General features: G+C 45.9%; 1 long non-coding RNA gene across 1 annotated transcript in view; it reads right to left on the bottom strand.

Annotated features, from left to right (window-relative positions):
- The window catches only part of LOC138286767 (uncharacterized), a 221,018-nt gene extending 214,524 nt beyond the window's left edge, over positions 1-6,494 (bottom strand). The window contains exons 1-2 of the long non-coding RNA XR_011202056.1: positions 6,451-6,494; positions 4,536-4,577 (exon numbers count right to left, since the gene is read on the bottom strand). This is a non-coding gene — a long non-coding RNA (uncharacterized lncRNA). The remainder of the gene's footprint in view (positions 1-4,535; positions 4,578-6,450) is intronic.
- Between the last annotated feature and the right edge of the window lie 5,529 nt (positions 6,495-12,023).

Genomic DNA, 12,023 nt, shown 5'->3' with positions numbered 1-12,023 from the left:
CCCCGCCACCCCACCACACCGGGGAGCGACCCTTGCCTATGGGGTCGCTCCCCTTGCCTATGGGGTCGCTCCCCTTGCGTGACGTTGGTGCAAAAAAAAAGATCCCCGGTGTCTAGAGGTTTCTGCCCCCCTTGGGGGCAGATTGACCTAAAATTGGCCGATCTGCCCCCAAAGGGGGCAGAAATGGCCTAAATACAATTTTCCCCTCCAGGGGAGCGACCCTTGCCTAAGGGGTCGCTCCCCTTGCGTGAAATTCGTGGAAAAAAACCAAACTCCCTGGTGTCTAGTGGTTTCTGTCCCCCTTGGGGGCAGATTGGCCTCATAAAATTAGGCCAATCTGCCCCCAAGGGGGGCAGAAATGGCCTAAATATATTCTGCCCCTAGGGGAGCGACCCTTGCCTAAGGGGTCGCTCCCCACCTCAAAAATACAAAACAAAACAAAAACAAACAAAAAACTAAAAAATGATCCCTGGTGCCTAGAGGTTTCTAATTACAGGCCGATTTGCCCCCAGCGGGGGCAGAAAAGGACTTTTAAAAAAAATGCCCCCCTGGGAGCGACCCTTGCCCAAGGGGTCACTCCCCTATGCGTGAAATTCGTGAAAAAAAAACCTCCCTGGTGTCTAGTGGTTTCTGTCCCCAGTGGGCCTCATAAAAATAGGCCAATCTGCCCCCAGGGGGCTCTGTGGTTACGTCCTGGGCACACGAGCACTATGCCTCAGGACGTAACCATTACGTCCTGGGCACAGAAGGGGTTAAAGAGCACCTAAAATTAGAAAACTTGTATGTTTCATTCAGTGATCAAGGCTAATGAGTATTCAGACAACTTATCTTGAGGTCCTTATTTTGGATTTGTGATGATTATGTTTATGGCCTAAATATAATTTGCCCCCTAGGGGAGCGACCCTTGCCTAAGGGGTCGCTCCCCACCTCAAAAATATCAAACAAAACAAAAACAAAAAAAAAATCTCCCTGGTGCCTAGAGGTTTCTGCCCCCCCCTGGGGGCAGATCAGCCTAATTATAGGCTGAAAAGGCCTTTAAAAAAAATGCCCCCCCTGGGAGCGACCCTTGCCCAAGGGGTCGCTCCCTCATGCCAATTTCATTAAAAAAAAAAAAAATCCCTGGTGTCTAGTGGACGTTTTGGCAGCCGGATTGCTTGCAATCCGGCTGCCAAAACGCTGAGAGAGACTTCAAAGCCTTTGAAGCCTCTCGGCCTCCTCCACGTGACCGGAAGAGAAATGCTTTTGAGGAGGCCTTGTGACAATCAGCGCGCGATTGCGCGCTGACGTCACGGGGGGTGGGGGGATTGGGGGTGGAAGGGGAAGGGCTTTCCCTTCCATCCTTGCCTTGGGAGGGTGGGGGGGAACCCCACAGAGGGAGGGCTAGCGCTCCCTCTGGGCTCTGTGCCCAGGACGTAATGGTTACGTCCTGGGCACACGAGCACTGTGCCTCAGGACGTAACCATTACGTCCTGGGCACAGAAGGGGTTAAAGAGCACCTAAAATTAGAAAACTTGTATGTTTCATTCAGTGATCAAGGCTAATGAGTATTCAGACAACTTATCTTGAGGTCCTTATTTTGGATTTGTGATGATTATGTTGTGCATTTTATGGTGTTGTGGATTGTGCAGTGATTTAACGCAAGGCATGATCAGATGTACAAAGTGGGGTATCTAAGTGACAATGTCTTAGTGTTTTTCATGGATAAGGGAATTGTGAAGTTATACATAGTGGGTATTTAGCAGGGATGTATTTAAAGGGCAACTCTGGTTCACTCTCAATATTTGCCTTTTTGACTGCTGCTCTTATGTGGGAGAGGGTTGTACACTTTCATCATTCGGATCATGCTGGATGGTCTGACCACGCCAACTGTGGTTGGGCGCTGGGAGGGGTTAAGAGGGATTGGGAGCTGTTTCTTGGGGGGATCAGGGAAGTGCTGGAGGGTGGAGCTTGGGGTGAAAATATGATACAAAGAAGGGAATAGAAATTATTATCCATGTAGGGTTATCTGGTGATCCATAGTATGACAGGAGGTTTGAAAGGTTTAGATCGACGATCTCCTTTTCCTTGCTTTCATCAAGACGCTGGGATGTTTATGGAAATCAGGACTTTTGACTATGGTTAATTTACATATTGTATCTGTTAACATTCAGGAACTGAATGACAGGTCCAAACACTCTCATGCTGCTGAAGGGCTGAGGTCCCTAAAGGCAGATATTGTTTACCCTTGGGAAACTCATATCTCCATAAACAAGAAACATTTGCTAGAGACATTGCGGTATCAGTTTCTGTTGAGTACTATACAAGGTACGACAGTGAGAGGGGTCACATACTTGCTACGGCTGACAGTCCCACCACAAATATGGTCGCTGGCCACTGAGCATTAGCCAAACTTCACGTTTCAGGGTGGAAGTTTAGAATTTGCTCAGTATATGGCTCAATCATATACAAAGCATCTGTAACTGAATATCTGGTAACAGAATTGGCATCTTGGGTGACCCCGATTATTTTGTGTGGTGAGCTCATCTGTTACATGGGGGTAACCTCGACTTCTATGGAGAAATACTGGGTCAAAAACAAAGGTGTACCGTGCGGTTAAACATCTTTTAGAGATTGTAATTGTAATTGTATTTATATAGCACTTATTACCCCTGACAAGGCGTCGAAGCGCTTTGAGATGCATAGGATAAGCGGTACATGGGCAGAATGAAATCGCTCTGATACCAGTTTCGCCTATTTTTCTTTTCCACATCAAAAGGATTTTCGTTTGGACTACTTGTTGGTATCTGCATGTGTACTGGAGAAACTCAGGCTTATTAAACTCCCCTGGGTTTTCTCAAACCATCATCCTCTGGTCCCTGAAATATGCCTCACCGATATTACTTGTCCCCACAGTCAATGGACCTTCAACAGGGCGCTGCTCCTAAATCCTGAATATGTCAGCCACATGAAGGCATGATTGAAAGATTTTCTCAGTATAAATAGTGGGAGGGCTCCAACCAGGGTGGTATGAGACTCAATGAAAGCAGAGATCAGAGATGAGACTCTTATCCTTAGCCTACATAGTTAGAAAGATAAAGTCAAAAGAATTAAAGTCCAGGCTGGAATCACTCCATGTGAGGCAATATCTAGAGGGCCAAGTGGATCAGTAATGTCTACTAAAAATTACAGCTGTAAAGGCTGATATTAACGGCATGCATGCCAAGACAGCCGCTAAGAAATATCAAGTATATAAATGGGAGAGCTATGAGTGCAGTGATAGGGTATGGAACCACCTGGCTCTTAGAATCAGGGATAGAGAGGTTGTGAACAAGGTAAATGCAGTCCTTGAGAAAACTGTGAAAGTAGTTAATTCTCCTAGCAATTTTGCTAGAGCTTTTAGGGAATACTATACATTTTTGTATCAGGAAAGTCAGCCCCCCACTCTTGAGCAAATTAAGCAATAATGGGGAAAGTAGATGGGGTTGCATTATGGGAGGCAAATAGGGTTGGCCTAGACATCCAGATCACTACAGGGGAAGGCAAAGATGCATTGAACTCACTTGCATCTAGTAAAGCTTCAAGGCCAGTCAGGATCCCTCTGGAATTCTGTTATGCTTTTTTCTCTGTGCTATCTTCTGACATGTTAGCTACTTTCCTGGAGGCTGCCCTCTAGTTCTGGTGTGACGGGCTGGCCGGAACCCACCCGCACACCCTGCCGACTTGTGCTGCCGCTGCCTGTGGTGTGCCGGAACACCACTGAATCACCACCAATGGGAGAGGCGCGACCGGGAAGATGCGGGAAGGTGGGGAAATAAGAAGGTCGGCGTCAGGACCACAAAAAAAGAGGGAGTCGGGAGAGAAGGCGGACCAAGGAGAAGAGGAGCGGGACGGAGGAACGAGAGACCAAGAGGACACCGTGGCGAGAACCCCAGATCAGAGGATTTCTCCGCGACCGGAGAATTGAAGATGACGAGGACAACGAAGGAGACTGGAACAACTTAGCGACCTGGGAGGCAGAGCGCAACAGCCCGCCACGCTTCTGGAAAAGCGTGGCAGACCCAGGTGTGTGAAAGCGCCGTAGTTCGGGGAAGGGAGGATGGGTGGAGCAGACACAAAGAAACAAGGGAGGACGGGTGGAGCAGACACAAAGAAACAATGGAGGCCGGGTGGAGCAGACACAAAGAAACAAGGGAGGGGGTGAAGAAGAAAAGGGAAGGGAGAGCAAAACTTTGGAGTAAAATATAAAGCACGGGTGAGGTGAGGGGAATCTCAGAACATCATAAAGGAAATAAGACGGGCACCAGGTCATACCATTACATAAAAGGAAAAAAACTGTTAAACAACAGTCAACAGGACCCCAGAAGAAAGAGTGCAGAAAGAGAAAAGAAAACATGAAAAGACTAAGAAAAAACCCTTGACAGGAAGGGAAAGAAAAGAGGAGGCTAATACAGAGAAGGAAAGCACAGAAAACGAAAAGAGAGAGAAAAGAAAGAAGAGACAGAAGAAGAGGGACAGCAAGGAACAGTTAGGAAAAGAGGAAAAACCAAATCACTTACTGCTATTTTCCTTCTTTTCTCCACATGCGCTTCCCGGGAGACCTATGAAACGGAGAGAAGCAAGGAAGAGGTTAAGAACCAGGAACCGAAGTAGCCCCACAGAGCAAGACGGAGGGACAAAGAGAGAAAACCAGCAAGCACCAATCCACATTACTAAACAATACACATCACTAACTTATTGGACTACCGACTCCTGCGTCGTTCTTTGTACTTCATTGTGCCACAAGTGGTGTCAGAAGTGGGATCAAGAGAAACACGCCGCAATGGAGGAGAAACCATCCATGGCGGACATGATCGCCCAATTGGCGGAGGGGCAGCGCCACTTACAGATCGTGTGGGAACAGCAGATGAGAGAGGCCAAGGAAGACCGTGAAGCCTTGCAGACCGCTCTTAAAAGTCAGGCGACGATAATAGCGAATTATCAGCTGGTGCACGAAACTGCCCTGGGGAAACTTACAGATACTATTGCTCATACCAAGGTTCATCCAAATGTAGCCAGTAGTGTGCTGCAGAGGTACCAAGAACAGGAAGATCCGGACTCCTTCTTTACGAATTTCGAAAGAGTTGCCAGCACTGCGAATTGGCCAGAAGAAAAATGGGGCCAACATATAGCGCCCTTACTCACCGGACATTTACAGGCCACCTACCAATCCATTAATCCCGGTGGCACTCTTCCCTATAAAAACATAAAGAAAACTATTTTGGAACGTGTAGGGCTGGACAGTGTAAGCTATTGCACAAGGTTCCGCCAAACCAAGTTGGCAGCAGCAAGAGAACCCTCGCACCCTATACTACAGGGTTCAGCATGCAGCAGGGCGATTGTTACATCCGACCGAGAAAACCCGGGAGGAAATGTTCGACACTATAGCATTGGAACAATATTTGGACGCACTACCTTGTAACACTCGCAACTGAGTCAGACAACACCCGGGTTTGACTAATGAGACCGCAGTAGACCTCGCCTGTGTGTATCATAGGGCCCCAGACTTTCGGGCTACTTCTAGCAGACATCCTCTCCCTTCCCCTGTCCGCCCGACCATCGCGAAAAGTACCACCCAGCGACCAGTGATGTTATATGGGCCTGAACGTTCCCTACCTGCAACCCCATCAAATTCCAACGATCCGACCACAGGTCCCCAGTGCTATCACTGCTACGAATGGGGCCATATCGCTAGACATTGCCCCCATAAAAAGGAGTCTGAGGAACCCATGGAGATTGGGTTAACAAGGGGTCGAGTATTCTGGTCCGGAAGGGAAAAACCCACTTATACCCTGACTATCCTCATCAATGATATTGAAAGAATAGCGCTGATAGACTCTGGGTGTAGTCAGAGCGTAATCAGACAACAGTTAGTATTACCAGGTCAAGAGGAACCCCAAGCCCAAGTATTAATTGCCTGCTTCTGGAGAAGCGTGGCAGACCCAGGTGTGTGAAAGCGCCGTAGTTTGGGGAAGGGAGGACGGGTGGAGCAGACACAAAGAAACAAGGGAGGACGGGTGGAGCAGACACAAAGAAACAAGGGAGGATGGGTGGAGCAGACACAAAGAAACAAGGGAGGGGGTGGAGAAGGGAAGGGAGAGCAAAACTATGGAGTAAAATATAAAGCACGGGTGAGGTGAGGGGAATCTCAGAACATCATGTAGGAAATAAGATGGGCACCAGGCCATACCATTACATAAAGGGAAAAAACCCGTTAAACAACAGTCGACAGGACCCCAGAAGAAAGAGTGCAGAAAGAGAAAAGAAAACAGGAAAAGACTTAGAAAAAACCCTTGGCAGGAAGGGAAAGAAAAGAGGAGGCTAATACAGAGAAGGAAAGCACAGAAAACGGAAAGAGAGAGAAAAGAAAGAAGAGACAGAAGAAGAGGGACAGCAAGGAACAGTTAGGAAAAGAGGAAAAACCAAATCACTTACCGCTATTTTCCTTCTTTTCTCCACATGCGCTTCCCAGGAGACCTATGAAACGGAGAGAAGCAAGGAAGAGGTTAAGAACCATGAACCGAAGTAGCCCCACAGAGAAAGATGGAGAGACAAAGAGAGAAAATCAGCAAGCACCAATCCACAATACTAAACAATAAACATCACTAACTTATTGGACTACCGACTCCCGCGTCGTTCTTTGTACTTCATTGTGCCACACCTGGCAACTGCAAACATGGTGGTTTTCTTTGAAAAAGGAAACCCGCGATTGGACCAAGGGTCATATAGATCAATTAAATTGATAAATAGTGATGCAAAGATTAACTGGTGTTGGTGTCTCTGCTGAGCGGGGTCATTGACAAACTGGCCTCTCCATGGAAACATGGTTTTATACTTGGCCTTAGCATGAAGGACAGACCTTGTAAGAACGGCCATCACGTTGTTCGACGAAATTGAAACTCAAGTGGCCCGTATGACAATGAATCTGGTTGATGCTGAGAAGGTCTTCATTGTGACACTTGACAATATCTTTGGGAGACGCTAGAGAAGTGTGCGATTGGGTTGTTTTTTAAACAGCTATGCATAGTATGTATTGCGACCTGGTAGCAAAATCACAGATAATGGGTGTTGAGTCAGATATTATAATGATCACTCGAGAGACTCAGCAGGGATGTCCCTACTTTGCTTTATTATTTGTGCTTTATATTGACCTCTTTCTACATAACCTTCTGATTACCTCCGTAATTACACCTATGGCTGCTAATGGTTTCACTACTAAGCTGCTAGCATATGTGGACAAAATTGCTATATGGTTCCCGCCGACCTTATTAAGATGTTACAGTCCTACAGGCGGTGTACTGCTGGCGGTTTGCTGACAAAGGGAGACCATTGCTGGACCCAATGGGCATCGGATAATGGCAGTGGCCATGGAATACAGGTAAGTCTCACACACATACTGTACCTTGCCCATACGTGTACACCGGCATCATGCACCACGCAACACCCCATATACGCATCCCATCACAACACAACAAGCACATGCCACAAACACACATTGACGCACATCCATGACACAACATTCACACACTATTGACATTGCTCCCACATACAACACAATCACAGAAACCAGCACAACCCCACAGTCATGAGCACAAACACACTCACACAAACGAACAACTACACACATCGCGGCAACGACTACCACACAACAACGCTCTCATGAATGTTGCAAGCAGCAACACAACACACAACACAACATACAAAACATCAAACTCATATGCAAGTGGTACACATACTGACAAAACTACATCACCCACTCCAGCTCCCTTCACCTCAACCAGTCAATTGTATAGCAGACCCTCATACATGTACTGACTCACATACACAACTGGAAGCACAACATGACAGGTACAGGTCCCCATGCAATGTGTACACATGGACACAGTTCATAAGTGTGATTGCACTGTTATTGTGGGGCAAGCATTTATTTGGCAATGAATACTGGCACCAAAATGACAGTTGTGTATGTGTGCGATATACCAGTGAGTGTCTATCCATGCCTGTCCCGATCATGTCCCTGACATTTGCATGTCACAGTGATTTTTTTTTAAATTACAGTGACATGTATATGACTGGAGTGCTCCCAAGCTCATATGCCATGCCCACACAATGGACACAGGCAATGCAGGTTGCCTACCTTCAAGTCAGGTGACAAGGAGGTTGTGTTTGCCTGTGGTCCAGGGCAGCAGCAACTGAATGTTTTGTCTAGTTGTGTCCAGTTAAAAACTGAAGTCGATTATGGAAAAAGGCATCTCTTTGCCTTATTTCCTCCTCAATATGGAGGTTGGATCGCCACCGATGGCTTGGCGGTAAGACACATACAAATCTGCACTGTGGTAAGGGTGACTGGAGTACTGTGTTGGAGTGTGACCTTTAAAATTAATATTTTTTTTAAATTACAGTGACATGTATATGACTGGAGTGCTCCCAAGCTCATATGCCATGCCCACACAATGGACACAGGCAATGCAGGTTGCCTACCTTCAAGTCAGGTGACAAGGAGGTTGTGTTTGCCTGTGGTCCAGGGCAGCAGCAACTGAATGTTTTGTCTAGTTGTGTCCAGTTAAAAACTGAAGTCGATTATGGAAAAAGGCATCTCTTTGCCTCATTTCCTCCTCAATATGGAGGTTGGATCGCCACCGATGGCTTGGCGGTAAGACACATACAAATCTGCACTGTGGTAAGGGTGACTGGAGTACTGTGTTGGAGTGTGACCTTTAAAATTAATATTAACATGAAAAGCTTGCAATATAATGTGTAATGAAGCTGCATAGAAAAATAGTGTACACGTTTGAAATGTGCCCATGCGGAGTAGCCACCAATGTATACAATGATTAATGAAACTGACTAATGATGAATTAACAATGTAGTAATGTATGACTTTGTATTAGCATTAAGGGTTGTATTAGGGTATAGCTAAATTACTCATTAGGCCTTAGTTAGCGATGGTCTGGGCCTAGCTGCCTGGTCTCATATTAACTGAGTTTTCTAACGTGCAATGTGCTGCTTTCCTGAAGGACGTGAAGCTGTACTTTTCCAGAAGCTAGAGATGTGTGTGTAGCCGTAGTAAATTCTTTCTCATGGGACCCGGCTTGCTCAAGGAGACATTCTTGCCAAATGCAACAGTGTAATTCAGAGCGGGTGCAAGGCCGCCAGGACTAGGAGAAGACAATGGAACTACTGAAAGTGTAACTTTTCTTACCTGACATTCCACCCGTTGAAGACGTCAATCACAGGAGCCAATAGACTGCATGAGAACTGTGTTTTTTGGAAAATTCTAGTAAGGTGCGTGGAGAATTATTGGACAGAGATAATAATATACTAATGATACTCTGCTAAAGTTGATTCATATTAACGTCGTGCTTTATTCTAATGTTCATGATCTATGCTTTGATAAAGTTTTGCTCTGATTGCCAAGTTATAGTGGTTTTGATGTGCTTGTTGTTGTTGAAACTAATAAATATGATTCTAGATTGTAACTTATAGGGAATAAATATCCTAACAATTACTAGATTTGTGTGGATATTCATGGCTGAAAGGTCATGGTGCATCCATTGTATTGATCTATATTAAATGTTATCGATTAGCTTGATTGATTAGCTATTGTCCATATTGATAGGGTTATTGACATATTGATTGTGATGCCAAAAGATATCTTGTTCTGGGAAGTCTCCTAACGTGGTCAAAAGGTTCATTGGCCTAGACATGTCGCCTTGTAAGTTTACTTATCAAGGTTCTGACGCGTTATCAGTTTTGGTAGCAGAGGTAATGGTTTGGCCACTTGGGGCCCCAGGACGAGGGACCACTGTTTGATAAGATCATCGGTTCAAAAGGTCCGAAGGTCTGGTAGAAATTGATAAGCGTGGTTTGGAAGTAAGCAAGGTATATCAGAAAATTGGGTTTTGGGAAGATTAGTCTTTTTCGATGATGCAAATTGGAGAGACGATGTGCTCCTAAGTCCCAAATGACTTTCCCGGAATCTCGGAGCCTGCCGAAGTGAGTTGGGTATGTTCTCGGCATCCTAGTGATAGTGTGAATGACATAGGGTTTTAAGCTTGCACAGCTTATGCATACCGCAGGTGAGTTGTGAAGTTTGTGAGGATTTAGGCCAAATGATGTTGTTTTTGTAGGGGTGTGCGTACTCCGCAGTATGAGAGTAGGGAAGTCGGGGATCTTCATGTGTGTGCACTTTGTGCTCAAAAATTGTCCACGTGGTTGTTGGTGATGTACGGACCCTGCGTCGTCTAAGACTCCGGAGTAAAGTGATAAGTATATGAGACACTTGGTTTATGTTGTAATGTGTGAGGTTTAATAGGTCAATCGGGCGTAGTTGATTAGTCGAGTTTGAATCAAAGTGAGTGAATGAAAACTTCGATGGAGATTTGGTGAGTTCTAAAGTGCACTAGAACAACCCATTGAGAAGTCGAGAGTAAAATTTGCGGGTCACATTTTGCTTGCGAGTGCGGGATCTGAGAAGGAGAGAGTAGCGGCCGAGGCTAAGCAAAATCTCTGTAAAGTTCTGAAGCGATTGTGTTACCCTTTCCTGTAGTAAACCGACAAATTTGAGGTTTTTGTTAGTGCTTGCAATATATTGCATTAGTTTTTGTGTGAATCGAGAGTGAGAGAGACAAGCCGCAAGACTTTGTCAGATGCAGTGTGTGTGAGTGTGACATCATTGGAGCCGCGCTGGGATAGGTCGGTTAGTGAGAAGGGTCGCGCACGGATTGGCAGCCGTCCGTGAGAGACAATTGGTTGAGAAGGTGAGCGAAGAGAGTTCTGTGAATTAAAGTCACTTCCTGATTTGATTGTTAACAAAATAAAAGACACAAAAATGAAGTTTTTCAAGGCTTTAAAGAGCGCTTTGATGGGAGATATGTACATTACCGCGAGTATAGGGGAACCTACACCACCAGAGGATACACCGGCTTATGCCGTAATGGAGGAGAGGGGAGTCGCGCCATGTCTTTGGCTAAAGCAATGGTGCAAAGTGACAGAGAAAGAAGGGTGTTTGGCGTTTCCGGAGCAAGAAACATTCAATATAAGGAGTTTGGAAAATTTGCGGAGGGCGTTAAATGAGCTAAAGCCACCTCCGAGGCCAGCACAGTATGAGGCGCTAGCAATTTGGGAACTGATGGCAATACGACAACAGCAACAGAAATTTGAGAGGAGAATGAGGAAAGCAGAAAAGACACTAGCAGAGGCTAGGTGGGATAGCGCACAGAGGGTTTGGAGGAGAGAAACAATAGACGGAGTTAGGATGTTTCCAGCAATAACTCAAGAATGCGAAACCCAAGGAGGGAAAGCCACTTGTAAGACTGACTAGGGTTCTAGCAAAGAAAAGAAGACTAAGAAGTCCTGGGCAGAGGCAGATGACTCAGATGATGATGAGTTTCTAAATTAGTTGCTAAATGATCGACCACCGCCATATGCCCTAGATGACAATAGACCAAGTACTAGTGCAGGTCCTATAAATTTGATGCAGAACCAGGGAACAACAAATACGGTACAGGTTAATACTGTTGCAACACCAGTTCTGGTGCAGAATAGTGTCAGTGTGTCTGCTGCTCCAGAGATGCAACCTCAGTTACAGCCACCACAGGTCAGATCCGGCATATACGAGACCAAAGCTGATACAGACTGAGCCAACTCCACTTTTACTGCCTCAGGCACAGCAACAGATAATTCCGAATTACTCTTCGGTCACAGCACCGCAGTCAGCCATGGCATCAGGAATGAGTCAGAATATGGGAGTTAATGCTCCACAGGTTTTGGGAAGCAGACAGATGCCAGCCGCCATATGCTTACCTATTACAGTTGGTCCACCAGTACCATTGTATGCACAAGCGAAGCCTAGTGTGTGTGATCAAGAAATAATGACCCAAGAGGTGACAAGAGGAGGGTTCGTAGGGAGCTCTCAAGTGATGACCCCAGTGTAACCGACATTTGAAAGATCTAGATCTCTGTTAGACTTCAGTCCGATTGGGGTTCCTCCAGATACCATGAGACAA

This window comes from Pleurodeles waltl, chromosome 3_2, assembly GCF_031143425.1.
Source record: "Pleurodeles waltl isolate 20211129_DDA chromosome 3_2, aPleWal1.hap1.20221129, whole genome shotgun sequence".
NCBI classification, from domain to species: domain Eukaryota; kingdom Metazoa; phylum Chordata; class Amphibia; order Caudata; family Salamandridae; genus Pleurodeles; species Pleurodeles waltl.
This window is presented reverse-complemented; position numbering and strand designations above follow the sequence as displayed.